This window comes from Bos mutus, chromosome 4, assembly GCF_027580195.1.
Source record: "Bos mutus isolate GX-2022 chromosome 4, NWIPB_WYAK_1.1, whole genome shotgun sequence".
Lineage (NCBI taxonomy): Eukaryota > Metazoa > Chordata > Mammalia > Artiodactyla > Bovidae > Bos > Bos mutus.
In genome coordinates, this window is record NC_091620.1 from 109,923,379 (window position 1) to 109,935,754 (window position 12,376).

At 42.3% G+C, this 12,376-nt stretch overlaps 1 protein-coding gene across 5 annotated transcripts in view; it reads right to left on the reverse strand.

Moving 5' to 3' along the window:
- Positions 1–1,230: 1,230 nt before the first annotated feature.
- CDK14 (cyclin dependent kinase 14) overlaps positions 1,231–12,376 on the reverse strand; it is a 664,341-nt gene continuing 653,195 nt past the window's right edge. For 4 of the 5 annotated variants that reach the window (XM_070369889.1, XM_070369885.1, XM_070369890.1 and 1 more), the window contains one exon: positions 1,231–4,606. The gene's annotated coding sequence lies outside the window, so the exon portion shown is untranslated. Of the gene's footprint in view, positions 4,629–12,376 lie in introns of all 5 variants that reach the window. The other variant, XM_070369886.1, reaches the window with a different exon arrangement.

A 12,376-nucleotide genomic window follows, 5' to 3' on the forward strand; every position in this document is an offset into this window, starting at 1 on the left:
CTGGGGAGGCCAGAACTGTGTGGAAACGTACATGCCTTTGACATAGATGACTAGATGCTTCAGGGAAACAGCAAGGGCAGTTGAGGGCTGGAAATGCAGTGCTCTCATGAACTCTTGCAGCATGCAATTCACATTAACTGAGAATACTTAAATTCGGTTCTGTGACAGTGTCAGCTTGTGGGGGCTTATAAAACCATAACATCACAGGAGTTATTGGCAAAGGAGCCAGGGAAGGGACACCTGAAGTACCTGCTGCTGGTGGGTGAGGGTCTGCTCAGGGGGAGAAAGCCAGGGGTCCAGCTCCTCTTAACATGAAATATGAATTTTGATATTTTTGCTTCAAGAAGAAACATTTAATGATCGCCCAACTGCATATCTAGAAGTTGATGGCTCTATCTGGTGTGAACTTTATTATCAATTCATGGGGATTTGTTTGGGGTTATGAAGATCCAACAGGAAAGAGGAGGTGGTGATAGAAATGAGACTGGCCTCCCCAGGTGGCACGGTCCTTCCCACTGCAGCGCCCAGCACTGCTGGGTCAGGTGCGGGCACCCGCTCGGCAGGGTCCACAGAAGTGTGCTCCGTTCCAAAAACAGTAATGCCTCTGACAGAATGTCAGCACGTTCAGGCTTTGATTTGTATTCAATGGAGGGTAACCTATTCACCTTTCTCCTTTGCCTTTATCAATCCTAAAGGAAATCAACCCTGAATATTCATTGGAAGGACGGATGCTGACGCTGAAGCCCCAATACTTTGGCCACCTGATGCAAACAGCCAACTTGTTGGAAAAGACCGTGATGCTGGGAAAGACTGAAGGCAGGAGGAGAAGAGATCAACCAAGGGTGAGATGACATCACCAATTCAATGGACATGAGTTTGAGCAAACCAAGCAAAGGGAGAGTTTAACAGATACCTGGAACATCCCAGCTAACTCACTCCTCCGCACATCCAAAAGCACGTATACTTGGTCTCGTATTTGCACTATTCTTACCCCCCCCCTCTTTTTTTCTTTTTTTGGCCACACTGTGTGGCTTGTGGGATCTTAGTTCACCAGTCAGGGATTGAACCTGGGCCCCCTGAATTGGAAGCTGGGAGCCTTAATCACTGACTGCCAGGGATGTCCCTATACTCTTTAAGCATGGTTGTATCTAAGAGTTTTTAAGATAATGTTTCTTTGATGGAATATTAGGTGTTATTTGAGACTCACCAAGAAGATGTCCCAAGAAAATGTACAGAGATTCTGCTATACTTTATTCCATATCATGTTACAAGAAAACAACAGTGACAGCTGACAAACCATTACGTCTTTCATAATACAGACAAATTACAATTGGTAACAAATATGCAACATGTATTATTCCATTCTCCTTTACTATGTGTCATTTTGAAGGATAACAGTTTTCTGAATGATGCTAGCTCATTTCTTAGGTACCAACCGCCTGTTAGGAAGTACACATTTCAGTGTATCATATATATATATAAAAAAAAGATAAAAGAAAAATTTAAAAAATCCACTCCCAACTAGAGACTTTAGATTTCGTATGTGCCTCTAAAATATGCTGCTATAGGAAGTGACTGAGGAGACTGCTTATTTGATTTGACTTTGTTTGGTTTGGTTTTTGGTGTCTGAGAAATTTACAAGGCAGTAGCGTGTATGGTTTCCTCTGCCTACAAGCTGGGAAGGGAGATGGAAGTTCTATGCAATTATGCAGCATATTCCTATGTATAAGGGGCAGGCAATAATCTACCCCCGTATGTACAGCCTAAACATCCTCTTATATAACAAAGATTACAAAACCAGTAATATTCACAGATGATTATCTTGTGTAGACTCATTACCTAAGGTATTGATCACACTGGCTATCATGTACACACTGAGGAAAGGATACCAAGAGACCGTGCTTTCTGCAAGCTTGGCGGCTCCTCAGGGGACTCTTCTCGTCAGTCTTGGGAGGTAGGAATAGCTTCTCACCCTTGGGTCACTGGATGGACAGCCATTCCCACCTTATACCCCTGTTTTTTTTTTTTTTTTTTTGAGTACTGCATACATTTTGTTTTTCCACGTCCTGTGTATCTTGTATTTTTAAGTCAACCAAACTCTTCCTTCAAGACAATGGAAACGAAGTCCCAGGTTTCCTTTCGGAGCACTGTGTGTGCAGTCGTGTGGATATAGCTACCATGCTAACATGTTCTAACTATTCCAGCTGTTTGAACTGAAGCTACTCCTTCATATAAAAATATCTCACAAAACATTCCAGTGCTTTCTCAACAGAATAATCAATCTGCTCATGAACACAGTCTGGAGTGATTTTCATGGCTGTCCTCAGTGAGAGGAGGGGAAAAAAAGGAAAAGGTAGTTGCAAGTGGGAGAGGAAAGAGAAGGAAACTTTGGATGTCCTGTACCAGCGGCAAGCAAGGGGAACCAGAAGTCTCCTAAGTGAGACCCTTCTGAAACACGTCATTGTAATAAAACATATTCCTTCTACTGAGAAGTATCACATTTCATTTTGCAAGAGAAACTGTCAGTAATAGGGTCATAGATCTGTGCATAACTTAACATTTCTAACTGAAGTCTTTAAACATTAAATATCTTCAAATTTTCAAGTTAGAAAGCTTATTATGTAGCAAGACTTCATCATCAGTTGCCCTTGGTTTAAACTTCATTAAGTACAAAAGCTGTGCCTCTCCCGCAGAATGAATAATTCAAACAAATCACAGGAGAGGCTTGTTTTCTGATTGCAGGTCAAGTTTTCTTTCCATGTTTACTTTAAGAAATCCTAACGTAAATACACATTAAGTCAAAATCCCTCTGCAGACTTCCAAAGAGTTGGAATGTGTGGAAGAAGAACAGGAAGGAGTTCTAGGTGGCAAAGATTAAACATTTGGATAGCCTTGGATAACTTTTCCTCTCTTTAAAATCAAGCAGTAAATGGCTTAGCACTTAGAAGCTTACAATGATTGCTACTTTGGGGACAAGATGGACTGTGACCTTAACATCTATCTTCACATCCCATTCCAGGGAAAGTACCGTTTTAATGTTAAGAAATTCTGGGTCGGATTTCCTATGTGTACTGGGTTTGACCACAGAAAAGCTTTTCCTTCACCTGATGCGCAGGGCAAAGTCTTTGTCAAGCTGGCTGGTAATTCCTATTCTTGACCCAAGAAAGTGCTACTCTCCTAACAGGAAATGTAAAACAAGGTACACGCCAGGATTTCCATAGGAACTGGTGTCCTGAGGAGCTAGGTTTCAGGCTCTAGATGAAGCTTCCTAACTTCCCCATTAGCCTGTGTTATTTGGCATCTGCAGCAGGGGCTGCCCCACCAGGACAGATCTGTGCCAGGCAGCGATCCCTGTGGATCCAAGTCCGCATATGCAGTCCACATCTCGTGCCGTGTCACATATTCGCCTTCATCCTCCAAGGTCTCTCAGCTTCTTAAACAAGGGAAGCCGGGCCTTTCTATTCCCCACCCCTTTCCATCTTTAAAGTAAGACTCCTGCCTTGTTTCTAACACCTGCATCCGTACAGTTATTCCCAGAGACCATTTACAGTTAGGGTACCCAATGATGCCTTCCAATCAGCTTGGAATGTTTAAAATTTAAAAAAAAAAATGTGGTTCAAAGGTGCTTTGGTGTAAACGGGAAAATTTCACACTCTGGATAACTTGGTAATCTGCTTTTTCAATGTTGACTAGTAAAGACAGTATTCGGGGCTCATCCAGAAGATATAATTCTTTTTGCACCCACGATTTAAATGTTCTGTTCCTCACTTTTCACCATTTAGAAAATACAAAGCATAACAAAGTGGATGGAAAAAATAAGATGTTACAAGACCCAGAAAACATGTAAAAAGTTACCTCAATTTCCAGAGGTTCAAAAGGAAGCGATTTATCCCTGTCTTTGTTCTTAATGTTTCCTATTTGTTTCTTCACTTCCAGCCTGCTCGGAGAACAGTCATGCTGTGTGGTTTGAAAATGCTAAGCAGATTCCGATATCGTATATAAATGTGCAGTTGTTTCCGAGGGGCGGAAAAAAAAAGCACATTTGCAAACGTTCTCAAAAGGGAAGAGACAAGTGGTGCTCCACCGCCAGAGACTAAGTTGTCAAGTCAGTCAGAGAACATGGGTTTGCTTCGCTACAATTTTCCTTCCTGGTGGCTGCAAAATGTGCACTGTTCTCAAAGAAAACACACATTGTTTTATGCCACTGTGTGGCTTTCAAGTACAGACATTACTGAAGAAGTGTGAACACCGAGTGTGTTGTCTTAATGTATTTAAGACATGGCTGGTGAAAGCATAAAAACCTTTACAGAGACGCTGCGGTGCAGAGGGAAATCAAACAAAATCAAACACAAAAGACTGAAAAGAATACATGCCATGTATCAGTAAGCAAAACTTAATCTTCACATAGTTCTTGGAAATCACAAGGTATCCAAATGCGTGCAAGGTTTTAAATAAATTGCGGAGAAAACAGGGTCTTGCCAGCTTCAATTTTCTTCTAAGTGAAATCCACCCCAGGGAGTGAAAGGAAACTGATCCATGAATCCCTTCATATTATTGGCCACTTCATTAATTTTTTTTTTCTCCCCAGAACGATGACAACTTAATCCTGGAAGGAGGAAAAGAGAAAACTGTTATATGTTAAAAAACAAAACAAACAAATCTTACAGCATTCTTTTTCCAAAATCACACAAGACATCGAAAATGCTCAGGACAAAGTGAGCCTGTCCATTTTTTCCCCACAGCTACCTTGAGCATTCTCTGTAGCCAAGACAGTTCTTATAATATGATAAACAAATGTTCTGATTGCATTTTCTTCCATTAAAATAATTCAACTCCATGAATTCAAATGGTCTAACCTCCTCTTGGATTATTTAGAGAAAAAGAAATTCAGCAAATCTCCTTCCCCAAGTCATTAGCACTAATACTGGTCTTAATTAAGTGCCTGTGGCATCATACAGATCATTAAAAGGACAGATCGTATTCATTTTTTGGGCACGAAATAGAAAAATGGATCACATTCTTTCTTTTTTCCTTTTAAATCCAGCTGCATGTAAGTCCACGGTGCCGACTATCAGACCTAGTTTCAGCAGAATGAAAATTGGCCAGCATGACCTGAATTGCTAGGCTCTTCCCACCACCCTGCATACAACTGTGGGTTTCCAGTGATGCCTGCTTAAATTTGGTAACTGCTTCCGAATGGAATGTGAATCATTCCAGAAGAAAGGAGGAATGTTCACTCTGCTTCTCTCTCTGTTTCTTTTTGGCTCTTCAGCATTTTCATTGAGTTTCTAGGATAGGAAAAGAATGTCTTGCTAGGAAGGGTGAAAAGAAATGCTGCCAAGGTCAAGGCACACAGCCGAGAGATTCTATCCATCAGCTCCATGGAGGCCCAGGACCAACTCATTATCTCAGTAGAGAAGCTGGAGGTCACCTGTCCCCTTCCACAGTGCCACATGGTCCCCTTCCTGTGCAGACAGGACCCCACGGCCCCTGTCGAGACCTCATAGTACAGTTGCCCTACCGTGTCATCCTGAATGGCACGTCCTTCACCAAGGAAGCAGAAAGCTCCCATCTGACAGTGAACAACCATTAGAATAGTATCCTTTCTGCCCTCTACTCATCCCCCTCCCCCCACCTACTATGAGGATTTTTAAAAGGTTAACTTTCCACCTTGTTTTAAAAATTGACATGAAATTCATATAACACAAAATTAACCATCTTACAAGTGTACAACCCCTGAGTTGGGAAGATCCTGTGGAGAAGGAAATGGCAACCCACTCCAGTATTCTTGCCTAGAAAATCCCATGGACAGAGGAGCCTGGCGGGCTACAGTCCATGAGGTTGCAAAGAGTCGGACACGACTCAGCGACTGAGCATGCTCCCAGAGTATGTAATTAACTGGCACTTAGTGCCTTCACAACGCTGTGCAACTGGCACCTCTATTTAATTCCAAAACACTTCTGTCACCCCCAAAGGATAGCTTATATTCTTTACTTATACTTCTTGTATCCTTTACTCCCATTCTTCCCTTGCCCCAGCCTCTGGCAGCAATGAATCTACTTTCTGTCTCTACATATGTACCTATTCTGGAAATTTCATGTAAATGGAATCATATAATATGTGATGTCTGGTTTCTTTGACTTAACATAATGTTCCTAAAGTTCACCCATGTTGTAGCTTGTCCCAGTACCTCATTCCTTTTTATGGCTGAATAATATTCCATTATATGAATATAAGACATTATGTTTATCGATTCATGAATTGATGTATATTTGGGTTACTTTCAACTTTTGGCTATTGTGAATAGTCCTGCTATGAACATGCACATACAAATATTTGTTTGACTCCCTGGGTAACAATTAGAAGTGGAATTGCTGGGCCATACAGTAATTCTGTTTAGCTTCTTGCTGCTGCTAAGTCGCTTCGGTCGTGTCTGACTCTGTGCGACCCCATATACGGCAGCCCACCAGGCTCCCCCATCCCTGGGTCTCTCCAGGCAAGAACACTGGAGTGGGTTGCCATTTCCTTCTCCAATGCAGGAAAGTGAAAAGTGAAAGTGAAAGTGAAGTCGCTCAGTCGTATCCGACTCTTAGCGACCTCATGGACTGCAGCCCACCAGGCTCCTCCGTCCATGGGATTTTCTAGGCAATAGTACTGGAGTGGGGTGCCATTGCCTTCTCCGTTAGCTTCTTGAGGAACTGGCAAATCATTTTCCACAGTGGCTGCAACATTTTATAATCCCACCAGAAATACACAAAGGTTCTAATTTCTCCACAGCCTTGCTAACATTTGGTATTTTCTGTTTTTTTGTGTGTTTGCTTTTTCTTAATTATAGAAAAACTAGTGGATGTGAACTGGTATCTCACTGTGATTTTGATTTGCATTCCCCTTATGACTGGTGATGCTTAACACCTTTTCATGTGCTTGTTGGCCATCTGTATATTTCATTTGAAGAAATATATATTTTTATTTTTTAATTTTTTTTTTAAATTGGGCTGTTTGTTGTTGAGTTATAGGAGTTTTTAAAAAATATATATTTTGGATGGTAATCTCTTGATTTGCAAATATATACTCCCATTCTGTGGGATGCCTTTTTAGTGTATTGATAGTGTATTGATAGTGTCCTTTGATGTACAAACAATTTAATTTTGATGATGTCCATCTTATCCATTTTTTTTTCTTTTGTTGCTTGTGGTTTTTTAGTGTGTTAGTGGCTCAGTTGTGTCAAACTCTTTGTGATCACATGGACTGTAGCCTGCCAGGCTCTTCTATTCATGGAATTCTATCCAGGCAAGAATACTAGAGTGGGTTGCCATTCCCTTCTCCAGGGGATCTTCCTGACCCAGGGACTGAACCCAGGTCTCCTGCACTTCGGGCAGATTCTTTACTGTCTGAGCCACCTGAGAGGTCCATGTCATATCTAAAACTCCATTGTCAAATCTAAGATCATGAAGACTCACCCCTATTGTTTTCTTCTAAGAGATGCCAGTTCTTCCAGGAGGCCTGTCCACCCTGGCCAAACAGGAGTCGGGGTTTGTCCTGACGTCTGCTTGCCAAGACAGAGTTCCGACAGCCACACCCAGGTGAAGCAGTCATTACTCGGCTCTCCTCCACTCCACCACTTTTACTGGCAGAATGCAGACCTGGCCCCCAAGCTGACCTTTTGAATTAGAGACTTCATGCAGTGTTCCTGATGTGTGGGGGCATTTACTGTGGGGGAGCGCCTAGGAGCGTCACTGTGTTCCTGAGTAGGCTTGGTTTTGTTGGCCATCATGTCCCTAGAGTATAGCCCAGATCCAGGGCAGGTCCTCAGCAAACAACTGCAGTTTGAACAGGAAGGAGAAAGGTAGACTTGGAGACCCTGGGAGTGGAATATGTTCTCAGATGTTAAACTCCCCCTGGCATGGTGACGGGGGGCAAATGCTGTGCCTCTGCTGTTGCTTAAAGACCGAAGGGCTGGGAACAGATCAGGCCATCTCCAGATACCCTGCAGGCTGAGAAGCCTGGGTCCAATTAACACCTGCCTATAGGCTGAACTTTTTTTTTTTTAAACTCCATGACATTCTCTTTGAAAGAAAGAAATGACTTGATTTGCAGTATATTTGACTTCGGGCTTCCCAGGTGGCTGGAGTGGTAAAGAACCCACCTGCCAATGCAGGAGGTGTAAGAGATGCGAGTTCAATCCCTGGGTCAGGACAATCCCTTGGAGGAGGGCATGGTAAGCCACTCCAGTGTTCTTGCCTGGGAAATCCCATGGATAGAGGAGCCTGGCGGACTACAATCCATGGGCCTTCTAAAGAGTTGGACATGACTGAAGCGATGTAGTACGCACGCATATTTGATTTCATGTAACCATAAATTGTCCACAGCATGTAACTGTCCTACTGGACTGATTTCAGAGACACATTGATTGTTTGTGTCCTTGCCTTTGCCCTGATTCTTTGGCCATAAATTCTAGGAGAATCCTACGGACCTAACCCAGGGCATAAGCAGAGTTGGGGAATAAAGGATAAACATACTAATTGTAATTGGATAGTAAGTGGTGAAAACAGTGATGATGAAAAGTCTATTACTTAGGTTGAGGCTCAGACATTCAATGGAAGGAGCCAATAATATGAAAAGAAGGGAGGTGCCCGTGAGAGCTAGACTCTTTCCCATCTCTATGAGAAGCTGAGCCCAAGCTGTGCCCGCTTCGCTGCCTGACGCTGGTCACCGGCAGCTCGGATGGCCATTCTTCATCCTTGGGCAGCATCAGCATCCATTTCAGATTTTAAGGACTGCATATGAGGTAGAAAAAGTCCCTAAAGTCTAAATGTAGTCATGCATTTGACAGGTGGGGATAGGGACGAAGGAGAGATGGCACACCGCATTCATAGGGAAGCAAGGTACAATAGCAAAATCCTGCCCTTACATTTATGCGAGAGATTATTCAAATGCACTGCACACATAACAAAAATGAAACTGAACATCAATGATAGGCTCAACTACATGCACATCAACTCCGAGGTCTAGAAACCATAAGATTAACAGATACCATTGGTATCCTGCTTTCTGTTTTCACAACGTTCTTTCTCTAGAAACGAATGTTTTAAAGCGGAAATTGCATTTTATTGATAAAATCCTTATTCAGAAATATCTACATAGAACTTCTCGGCTATAAATATTAATTAATTGGATCGCTGGTACCCATAATGCAACTTTGCTCTGACCCATGTGCCCTATGAACTAGATATTTTTTGGATTCAATTTTCTTAAAACCAACTGTCAGCGTCATGTGATGGAAGAGATGAAAAATGAAAATGAGCAGCCCCGCTGTGCAGGTGGGTGACCTGTGGGAGAGAGTCTGCCTGGTAGGGTTTTTACACGAACCATCAGACACAGACCAATTGATTAGATCATCTCATACCCGCCACCAACTAGGCTCAAGAGACTAATTAGAGAGAGTACTGCCTGCGCAGGCACCCCATTGACACCTAATTTGCTCAGCCAAAGCCTTTGGGGAAAATGTATTATCTCTGCAGCCGCACTTCATGCATTTCTGATTTGAGGCATAAGCAAGGAGCGCTTCATCACTCTTTTGAGCAAACTGAATGTAGAAGCCCTTAAGTGCTCAATGCAAGCAAACAGACCCAAATTAAAAACGGGCCAGGCTCTTTCTAATTCCCTCTGTGCTCCCTGTTAAATCTCTATGTGTACACACACACACACACACACCCACACACACGTGCACACGTGCAGTTTACATGCTGGCGGGACAACACAGCCCAAGGAGCCCAGCTCAGGGTGCCTGTACCAGATGGTCTTTCACTGGCCTCTTTACCCACTCGAAGGTTCTATGTTTGTTTTATTTTCCATTTTTTTTTTAACCCTGCTGCACTGCCCCTCCACAAAGTATTCCTTTTTTCTACAGGAAGGCTCTGCCCCATTTTTTGCCACCCCCCCCAAGCCTCACTGGAGAGAAGTGATTATTTTTCCTCCAAATTAAAACAACTGTAGGTTTTCCTTTCATCCCCTAAATTGTGAAGGGGATATTCACCAGGATGTATGTGAAGCTGCAGGGTAATCCACTCATTTCTATTTGAGGGAATTCTTTGTAAAGATGCCTAACAGAAAGGGAAAAAATTTGATAGGAAACTGCCTTGTGGTAGCAAAGACAGTACAGAATTATAAAATAGTTAGCCTCCCTTCAAGAAAACCAGTGTGTGCTATTTGACCATCTTTATCTTTTATCTACTTCTCATCTAGAACAAAACTAATTCCATTATTCCCTTCACTTCAAATGTAGTACCCAAAAGACCAGCATGTAAGGAGGAATTTAAAGATAGGTATATAATTAATCACATGCTTACAAAAAGGAAATAAAAATGAAAAGTTCAGGCAATATGGGAAAAACAGAGTATCTTTGTCCCAAATCTAGTGGCTAGAGGGAATGAATTTCCATAATGCTGGAATAAAATTAGAAAGGAAAAAAAAAAAAGAAACAGAACCTGCTATGGTGTGTTCTGCTGCTGCTGCTGCTAAGTAGCATCAGTCGTGACCGACTCTGTGTGACCCCATAGACCGCAGCCCACCAGGCTCCCCCGTCCCTGGGATTCTCCAGGCAAGAACACTGGAGTGGGTTGCCATTTCCTTTTCCAATGCATGAAAGTGAAAAATGAAAGTGAAGTCGCTCAGTCGTGTCCGACTTTTTGACCCCATGGACTGCGTGGACTTAATGATTTTACGCCTTTCCACTCATATATTGGATGAATTATTTTACCCATGTGTTCTGGTAAATTACAATTCTGTTTTGTGTGAAGTCACTTCAGTAGTATCCAACTCTTTGTGACCCCATGGACTGTAGCCCACCAGGCTCCTCTGTCCATGGGATTCTCCAGGCAAGAATACTGGAGTGGGTTGCCATTTCTTCCTGCAGGGGATCTTCCTGACCCAGGGATCGAACCCGTGTCTCCTGCCCTGAAGGTGAATTCTTTACCTGTTGAGCCACCAGGGAAGCCTCCTTGTAATTTTCACATTTATCTTATTCTTAAGAATTTGATGAACATTTGGGGGGATCAGTTTCGTTGTCTACTTTTGAAACCAGCATTCACAGTTGGCCTAAAGTGGGCCTTCCAGTAGTCAGAGGACTCCAGAGGTCATTGGAGTGATTATCTTTCTGAAGGCATATGGAGAGTGGTTGTAGGGGAGATGTTTGAAAATAGTTAAAAAATCAGGGCCTCAACAAACACACAAGCACCTACAGAATTTCTTCTGACTTAATGAAAGAAGAAAAAAAAAAAAGACCAGAAAGCTTTTCTTCCCCAAGTACCATATTAATAAGATTCACATGAAAAATATCCAGGGAAAAAAGAAAAACAAACCAAAAACCCACCAGGCTGTGCCATTTTGAATTTGATTTTGCTTAAAATACTAAACTGAAACAATCAAATTAATCTTTTGTAGCTAATTAATCCTCCAGCAGAGCTTGCTACTGTAGAAAATTCAGTTCAGTTTAGTTGCTCAGTCGTGTCCGACTCTTTGCGACCCCATGAATCGCAGCACACCAGGCCTCCCTGTCCATCACCAACTCCCGGAGTTCACTGAGACTCACGTCCATCGAGTCAGTGATGCCATCCAGCCATCTCATCCTCTGTCGTCCCCTTCTCCTCCTGCCCCCAATCCCTCCCAGCATCAGAGTCTTTTCCAATGAGTCAACTCTTCGCTGTAGAAAATTAAGTCCACACAAATAAGGTTGCTAAACCCCAAGCACGGAGGCAACTATGAACCTCTCTGAAGTAGAAATATCATGTATATATACAAATATACACATATATGACACATGGACTCAGCTGTATTTATACAACATATACACTCAAATTTTACCCTGTAGATTTTATAGGAATGTTGGACTCAAAATGATATATTTTAAACTTCACACAGAATTCCAAAGATCTAGGGACGGTTTAATTTGTTCATTTTTTTTTTTTTGGTGAGTTTAATTATGCTGTGACTTGGCTAGAAATATAGGTTTTCTTTGAGAACATCTGAAATCAGTGATTTCCAGGGACTCTGACATTGCACTGAAGCTGCTTGGGGTGGGTCGGGGGGGAGAAATGCTATGAGACAGAAGGGAGCAGAAAATGAGTCAGACCTGCTTCTGTAACTTGTTTCTGATTTGTGATAATCCCTGCAGTACTCCCCAGAAGAGAACGCATCTTTGAGACTAACAAGAGAATATTAATTAAAACGAATGTAGAGATAGCTGGGCTTTGTTTTAAGCTTAACAGAAGGTCCATCACTCAAAATAGCCCAAATCCTTTAAGTTGAAAGCTGTTTGGTAACACCCATATGGATGCACAATGCACTAATTGCAGCGACTTTGCACATTTTAAGCTTC